Source organism: Nicotiana tomentosiformis, chromosome 9, assembly GCF_000390325.3.
Source record: "Nicotiana tomentosiformis chromosome 9, ASM39032v3, whole genome shotgun sequence".
Lineage (NCBI taxonomy): Eukaryota > Viridiplantae > Streptophyta > Magnoliopsida > Solanales > Solanaceae > Nicotiana > Nicotiana tomentosiformis.
In genome coordinates, this window is record NC_090820.1 from 5,742,157 (window position 1) to 5,751,399 (window position 9,243).

The 9,243-nt window shown below is 32.3% G+C and overlaps 1 long non-coding RNA gene across 1 annotated transcript; it reads left to right on the top strand.

Annotated features, from left to right (window-relative positions):
- The first annotated feature begins 1,507 nt into the window (after nucleotides 1-1,507).
- Nucleotides 1,508-8,849, top strand: LOC138899487 (uncharacterized). The gene is made up of 3 exons (XR_011411158.1): nucleotides 1,508-1,705; nucleotides 3,227-3,286; nucleotides 8,475-8,849. It is a non-coding gene; the product is annotated as an uncharacterized lncRNA (long non-coding RNA).
- Nucleotides 8,850-9,243: the final 394 nt, after the last annotated feature.

The following is a 9,243-nucleotide window of genomic DNA, read 5'->3' on the forward strand; positions in this document are numbered from 1 at the left end:
AAAGAGGTATGACACTGTGTATTAAGGTAAAAAAAGAGCACATTTTGCCAATGTATCTGTGATTGTATACCAACTAAGTTAACCAAGTATTCCAAGTTTGTGGTTAAATAGCAAGCATATTAATTTTTTTCAAAATAATTATCATAATATTATTTATTTGAGTGTGATTTTATGGTCAATAAAGTGGGAGGAGAACCATAATATTTTAGTTCAAACTCACGCAGGGATTACAAACACTTGATAATTTCTTTCCATATGCCAGGACGGTTGGACAAAGTTAGTCAATAAAAAAAAAGAATTCGAATGGTAATCCTATTACAAATTAAGATAGCATAAGTTGGTATTCTCTGAAAATTGAAGTTTAGCATAAGTTGGTATTCTCTGAAAATTGAAGTTTCTGTAGAAACATTATCCTCTATTTACACTATAGTTTATCATCCCAAAATTTGTGTTACTTTAAGCTTTTTATTTATGGTGGCAGGTGTCCGCTTGACTCAATTATAGTCTCGCCGCATGGTACGCACCCGAAGCCTATATTCACTAAATATATTAAAAAAGATTTGATAGTAATCTCACTTCACGAATTGCTGATATTGATCCAAGAAAGAAAGACGGTGACCACTTGAAGAACGGAATAGATCTTTTCTAGTTTATACTTTTAGCGCCACAGCGATTTCACATTATTATTTCATATTTGTAGCAACAGAAATTGAATTTTTGAGGCCCAAAAAAACTTAATAATGAATTTTGTGATTTTATTTTTGCTCGGACAATGTTAAAGTTTGTAGAAAAAAGTTAACTTTAAATTAACTACTCAAATCTTAATATTAGTAAAGAAAAACGATCCAAGATAATGTATTTAAAACATGGCTAACACCTTATTAACTTAAATAAACCTTACTAATATAAATAGTAATATTAATATGTGAAGTTAAAAAGAACGTGTCTTGTAAGAATATCACAGTATAGAAAACAAGAAAATGAACTCTCATTTTTGTATATGTATGTGCATGTATATTAATTCTACCAAATAATTTAAGTACTCTTTTTAAAATTTGACTTTAGGCCACTATTGCAGTGCGTTATGTTCTTGGAAGAAGTAGCAGAGAAAATGAATTGCAGGTACGTTCTTGGACAAGTAGCAGTATGAAGTAACAAGAGAAACCGGAGCTCAATTACGTCCACCACCTTTGCCATACTCTACAGGGATAACGTGCTATATGCAAATTAATTTAAGCGTTGATTTTCCTTCTCGAATTTTAAACCCTCTTATCATTTTCTTTTCACTTTTATAACAAAACCGTTGCGTTATCCAAAAACCCATTTTATAATTGGGACGTTTCTTTAAACAGTTGGGATATGTACCCCTTGGGCAACGGTTCTTTGTAAAAGATTATCTATGGCAACAATGTTATTTGCCTCATTATTTCCTCCCAATGATACACCTCTGTTATATGGGTTTTCTATTTTTTATTTTAGCACTAATTTTGCAACACCTTAGTCGAAGATCTTCTTCTCCCAAATCCTCCCAAAAAACCCTACTTTCCGCAATTTCCCTCTCTTCGTCGTCTTTAGCTATCAATTCTTAAAATTATGAGAATGAAATTTACTGCTACATAAGTCTCTCTCCCTAAAATTGTACCACAGTTTGACGGAGAAATCGAGTGAAGAACAGCTCTTAGATCTCTAAATCTGCATCGCCGTCGCAAGTCTCTCCAATCTCTTTAGCATGTACTATTTTGCTGCATTTATCCCATACTCGAAATTATAGAGTTCATTTTGTTTGTGTGAGAAGAAAATGAGGTCTCATATGTATTAGAAGAAGATATCTATACATCTTTAAGAACAATTTGAATTTGAATATTTTTTTTTCTAAATTGGGATCAGAATCAACAGCTAGAATCATTACTATAGGTTGATAGGGTTTTAAGATGGTGTTGCATTCATTATTCTTAGTATTCGTGGCTAACCGTCAACCTATTACTATACCTTTCTTCTGTATCTAACTTGAGAGAACCTACGGTACATGCTTAGTAGTTAGTAGTATGAGCAGAAAGTTTTGGTGTTCTTTGGTACTAAATGGTTTGTTTATTTTTCCACATTGGTGCCTTTACTTTTGAGTTGAAAAAAGTGGTTTAAATTTTGAGATGTATGCTGCAGTGCTTTGAATTTATTTATTTATTTATTTTCTGTTGGATCTGATTGGAATTTTAGCTGCATTTAATCAAGATAAAGTGGAAATAGGCCATATGTTACTTGCGGAACATATATCAGTATGGGTGAGTTTTCTAATGGTGAACTGAGAGTAGGTAACAATAAGAAAACGTAAACATTCTAAAAGCTAAAATGTTGCTAAGCTCTGTGCTGAATTGACTTGTTTAGTTCTCTGCTTTTGGTATGTGTCTCCTTCATCGAATGATTCATTTGTTGCCTTCAAAGTTACTCAAACACAACTTTGGGTCTAGTCAAGTTTTTTCACTGATATTTTCATTATTTATTGGATTTGACTACTGCTGTCTTTCCACCTTGTAATATCTTAGTCTCTCAATATAATTTCCTTTTGCTCAAATTTGTAGGGAAGATAGCTTATTGTTTTTGGTCTTGAGTTGCTGTAGGTGAATTAGTGAGTATATAACTATATATCTTTAATTTGAAAGATAGTTTTTCTCTAGTCCAATAAAGTAATTACGTGCTGCCTCTGCAGCTCCAACATGAATAAAAAATTCTATTCACAAGAAGTATCTTTTGTAAATAATTCCAGTACAGAACATTAATAAGTGTATACAATCTAAAGGAAAATTAAAGTAGTATGATATTGAAATGACTCGAGGCTTTTGTAAATGTCGTTCTCAAATCCTTTGTGATAATGGTCTAAAGGGACTACTCTCTTTTCTTTAGGCTTAATTAGTAGTATCTTCAAGTCCATTGAATTCAAAGGTAATGGATGTGTTAACTGATGAACAAACGCGTATGGTGGTAGAAGAAAAATACAATATACATATTTTATAAGATCACTTTCACGTAATATATAGGTTCTGACATAAATATTTGTATTGTGTTATCAAGTCTTTTAAACAAAAAGTTTTAAGAATGTAAACAAATCAGACATCACTATTATTTTTTTTGCCTCTCCAATTAAGCTTGAAGTCTTCTGCAGTATTCTTTGGTACTTATTTCTGTAGTTAAGCTTGAAACTTTTGTGCAGTAATTCTTCTTCTTTTTGTAGTTAAGCAAGGAGATCAAGGTGAGAGTTCTTTGAGTAATAAACGGTTATATGATTTTGAAGGTAATTGCATTATATAGATCAATCATCTAGTAATAGTTCAATCATCCATCAAGATTCACCATGTTTGGAAACCTTTTCAATTTCAACTTTTGGCAATTGACAAGTAAGTTGATGCAGTGCTAATTTTTGTTTGTTGATTATACCAACATGATAAGATATCCTAATTAAGCATGAATTACTAGTAAAAATAGAATCAGATATTCTTTGTGTTACTTGGTTGAAGATGTTTGTTACAACAGCTAAAAATGATGTTTGCTGATGGATGTTAATACGAATTGTATTTCTGATTGCTAGTGCTTTTTGTATTTGACTGAGAGTAAAATATGAAGTTGTTGCCTTATAAAGTTTGGTGCTTTTGTCACTACAAGAAAATAGGCCTTTAGCGAGAGGAAATTTGGTCGTTAAAAGTCCAAATCCGGTCGTTATAAGTTTATAACGATCAGAAAAAATTCGGTCGTCACCGGTCGTTAAAAGTCCCGACGTTAAAAGTTAACGACCGGATTATAATGCGGTCGTTAAAGATCCTTTAGCGATGACATAATTTCCGGTCGTTATACATCCTTTTTAACGACCGGATTTTTCCTTCACTAAATTGTTATCCACTCGTTAAAAGTCTTTAATGACAACAACTAATTCAGTCATTAGAAGTGCTTTTAGCGACCGATATTCCCTTCGTTATTTGTATTAATTTTAAAAACCAAATTTACCTTTATTAATGCCCATTAATCTGTTTGAGAAATCTATCATTAAAGAGTTTCAATGGCCATATTTTTCTTTGCTAATGTAAAATTGTACTAAATATAAGTACAAAAATTTAAATTAGATGTATAGAACTAATTATTTATATGCTTTCATAAACACCCAACAATACTCTAAAATAAACCAAATACTTGGTATCTTTGTCAATATAAAGAACTAAAGTATCATATTTACCATAAAACAATCTAAATCGTATGACATCATTTTTAATAATTCCTAAGAAGAGAAAAATAAAATTGCAGCATATGTACAGTGTTTTTAAACCATCCCTAACAAAATATAAACCTCTTGTACTTCAACTTGCTCTAAACTTTCTTCAAGGATAGGTTCTTCGGACTTCAAATATTTGATCTGTTAACATAACAAAGGTATGCCAGTTTAGTAACAAAGAATAAACAACTAAAGAAGAAATATCAGATCCATTAAATTAAAGGCTACACTTAATGGCCATAAACAAGAATTGAAATAATACAACGATCAGATGACTTGTTCCATATATTGCAGGTTGATAGATATGAACAATAGAGAAGAAGAAGCCAAAACTTATCCATTTGGAAATTCAGGCTTTACTTGCTACAATATACATGGTAGTATATAGTCAGTTGAATATGACAACCCCTAAAGGGGGCCAGAATGATATTAAGTACATTTAGTATAAAAGAAAAAGTAAGCCAATGTACTGGCACTAAGAAGAGTTAGACTCTGTCAAAGGCATCAGAATGAGTCATAATTGGCAACAAAGACAAGAACAAGTAGTAGATGAACAAGAGGAAAATAAATATCCACACATGCATAACCAACAGATTCACAATCATCTTGTCCCCATGTATGCTCTCTGCGGGAGATTGTCATCAGTCTCCCTTTGCCAGCTTCCCCTAATAGGAGTACAATATCATATTATAGAGATGAACCGTAAGGTTTTCCATGGCATCGAAACTGTCTAGAAAATGTATTTTATGCAGATTTAGAAAGAAAATTGTGATGGAGGGTTTCAGGAGAACAAAATTTGTGGCTCACTATCATCACATACCTTATAAAAAATGCCCAAAATTAATTGCTAGTAGAGAAACTAAAAGAGTTGAGAGGGAAGTGATTGGCCTTGGTAACAAGGACTGAGCTTTGTGAACAAGAAACATAGAGAGCAACCTCTAGAGAAATCTTTGTACTTATTCTTTTTAATCTGCTAAGGTAGTAATTGAAGTAGTCAAAGAGCTTCCTTTCATTAATTATTAGAAAATAGAGCTAGCTCATCAAAAATAATTTTGCAAGAATATAACTATCAATTTTTATTTTTTGCAAGAATATCTTTAGCATAAGAAAGTGAAGCATTCATTAAAATTTCATTCACTGTATGACGAGTTCATTCATTTGGACAACTTGTTAGACGTGTTGTCATAAATATAATTACCTAATGCAAAGTAAATACACAAATATAAGTATATAACAATAACAATGCCTCAATCTCAATCAAGTTGGGTAAACTTATGAAAAGACTCCTAGCAAATATTGGACCTAGACTAATTGTAATAAAAGGATCTAAGACGTAATCTCAACTTACTACCACATGTATAGATCTTTTCTTTAAATTGTGCTATATTTTTTGCTAGGTTTGCATGAATTCCAAGAAATTATAGGTCTTTCGAGATAACTCCTTAAACATATAAATAGAAGACAAATCCAAAACACTATCCTTTTCAATCTTCAAGAAATTCATATGTAAACTATGTTAGACCTTTATTTGTCTTAACATCCTCTTACCGAACGGGTGTGACATTGGTTCACTTTATGCATATTCTCCAATATAAAGAAAAAATTGCACCTCCTTGAACTAGCTAACAAAATGCTATTTCAGTACCAAACCAGAAGCACCCAATACGGCTCTAATCAAAAGTGAAATCCAACAACATATTATTTTAGTGAACAAAGATTTTCCAACTAATTCATTATCAAGATATTCTCTTAAAGGGAAACTCTAAAACAAATCCAGAGAATCAACAAGAAAGCTTTACTTAATTTTAAATGAATGGATTCGTAAAGAAATCAATTATCTAACCAAACAATTTATACCCCAAACTCGGCTTATCCTTAATGGCTCATTTTAAAGCTTGATTCACAATTAGTTAGATAAAATAGAACGGGAGTGATAGAAGTCATTGCTAGGAAAATAATGTATACAGTACCAAACTCAACTTTTACTTGTCATATATAACGCCAGGACCGGACGAATAAGAACAGATAGATAGACTTCTAGTATATTGTAATTACAAAGAAATATTTCCAACTGAAATGAGGCAGCAGGGCCTTAGGATTTGGGAACCTATTCTACTGTCATTGAAGGCACTACGCATAATCAGAATGCCAGCTAAACTTTCTTATTAAGGAAAAGGTTTCTCACAGGAGCCAAAAATAATTCCATCACAGAAAGTTTCATTTATTGAAAATAAGGAGGACCAGACATTCCTTTTTTTAAAATATATTTATCTCAATGGTGATGGAAGATTCTTAACCAGTATCATAGAAAGTATAAGTACATTAAACACTAACTAAAAATAAAATGGAACACATGAAATATTAAGGAAACAAGAGAAATTGCATGAGACTTATTAGGATAGATCTTTGAGAAGAAAAGGAACTCTTGAAGGAAACTAAATGCTATTATAAAAGGCCCGCAGTTCTAACTCTAGTAGAAAATCAAAACAAGTCTTGCATAGCAAAGAACGAGACTAGAGGGTATCTTCAGGAAATGGTAAGATAACACTTGCAATGGCAAGCACTTTCTATTTAGTGAAGTACATACTGGATTTTGCTTTGGAGTTTGGTGCATAAAACAAGGATAGATATTATACTATATGTGGTTATTCACTTTGTATATTACTTAACGGAAGTATATAGCAAAATAGGAAAACCGAAGATGTTGTTGTCAAGTTTAACATGAGACCTTAAGTTTCTCTTACTCACTAACACATGCAAAAAACACTAACTATGCATTAAAAGACATATTGAAAACTTTGTTGATACCAGCTCTGAGCTCTCTAAGATGAGAATCATTCAAGCACTTATTTTTTCACTTTCTCATAACTACCCCTTGCAGCTTTATATTCCGCAACTGCTCAATCTTTCACTTTGAAAAACCAAAACTTGGATCATGGACTTCCTCACATTCTAACTTGCATTTTTCTCATTTTTAGTATTCAACCAGTTACCAATCATAGAGACGATCAATCAGTCCAGATAATAATTTAATAGCAATTGAATAATCAGCAACTACACAGATTTTGACTCCAAAATTCAAGCGAGGAAAAAAGCGACTAATTGAACTCGGAACCGTGAACTTCGTCCTCGAACAGTCACGTCCGAACCCGCAAAACACCAACCAAGCTCAAGCAAGATCCATGAACGAAGATCAATAGGACAAAAACCAAAATATATATATTTTTTATTTTATATCTATGTATATGAAAGAAACTTAACTCCAAAATTAGAGGAGTAATATCCGAAAATCAGAGAAGAAACTTAAATCTTTGTATATCTCTTTCTGTAATTTTTTTTCTGGAATTTGAAATGCGAACAGAAGATCGAAGAAGAAAACCTAAAAGCAGAGAAGAAATTTTGCACTTAAAACCCTAGCTTTTCACTCACTTTTTCTGTTTAAAACTTAATAATTGAATTTGAACAGCCATGGTTTAGAACTGGGGTTTTATCTACACTAAAATTAACATAAAAGGGTACAATTTCGAACCTTACCTTGATGAGAAGAAACTCGAAGATGAGCACTTCGCTGAATTTTACTTCGCCGTTGCATGAGAAATAACAGTTGCGGTTTACAAAATAAGTGTTCATAACAGAGGAGTTGGAGAAGTCTCGGGGTGTTTTCCTTCTTTTTTGGGTGGTTGACGGATCCAGTTACGGGTGGGAAGGGAAAAAAAAGAGGGAAAAGTTAGCGCCACTTTTTTATTATTTAATAACGACAGGCTATGTTATATTTTAAGGCCAGAATATTAATTATCCCCTAGTTAATATTGAGCTAATAATTAGTTTCAACGACAGGAAAAAAATTTGGTTGCTATAAGTACACTTATAACGACCGGATTTTAGTCCCTTCGTTAAGAAGTGGTCGTTAAAAATCAAATTTCTCGTAGTGTGTATTACAATGGGGTTTCTAAATTATGAAGTTCCGACCTTTTTCTTGTGACACTTTCCTACCATAGTTAATATTGTCACATGAGACCTATACTCCTTAAATCGAACCCATTTGGATATTACTTCGCTAGTTGTATGTGTATCTTCTGGCTTGATACTGTATAGTTAAATTGATCAAATCAAAATCTAGGTTAAGATTCTTTATGTTGCTTTCCTTTCCATGTGAGTTCTTTTTGAATTAATTGCTATATAACCAAATATGGTATGATCGTTTTTTATGGCTTTGCAGGTGAAGCAAATGAACAAGGGGTAGATGAAACGTGTGAAGATGATCTTAAGAGTATTAGTTGATAGTTGCAAGGCCTTTAGATGTTCTAGAAATCTTTCTTAGAAATTTTAGCAAATTTATGTATATTAACTCTTGAATTTAGAAATCCACTTCCAACCAAGAGTTTGTGAGTTCGAGTCACCCCAAGAAGAATGTGGGGAGTTCTTGGAGAGAGGGAGCCGAGGGTCTATCGGAAATAGCCTCTCTACCCCAGGATAGGGTTAAGGTCTGCGTACACACTACCCTCCCCAGACCCCACTAGTGGAATTATACTGGGTTGTTGTTGTTGTTGTAACTCTTGAATTTGTCAAATAATATTATCTTTTTTGCTTTATATATTATATATGGACAATAGTAGTTGGATAAATTGAATTGTGATTTTTCCATTTAATAGTTTCTTTTGTGATTTGTATAAATTTCAGTGCAATATATGTTTTATTATAGTACTAGACTACTAGGCTGTTGCAATAGCTAAAAATACCGTTGCAATAGCTACTAATAATTGCCTTAGCTTGAATTTTAACGTAGTTTCTATCAATACCATCAACAAAGGTTATTCGTTTCAACTATTCTTGGATTTAACCAAAGCATATTGATGGATAGTCATATATATATATATCCATGTCGCTGCAACTTCTACCCAATCAAAAAAAAAAGTTGAATGAGAGGTTAATAAAGAGAAAAATCCATACCTAAATAGAAAAATATTATACGGGGAAAAAAGTAAAAT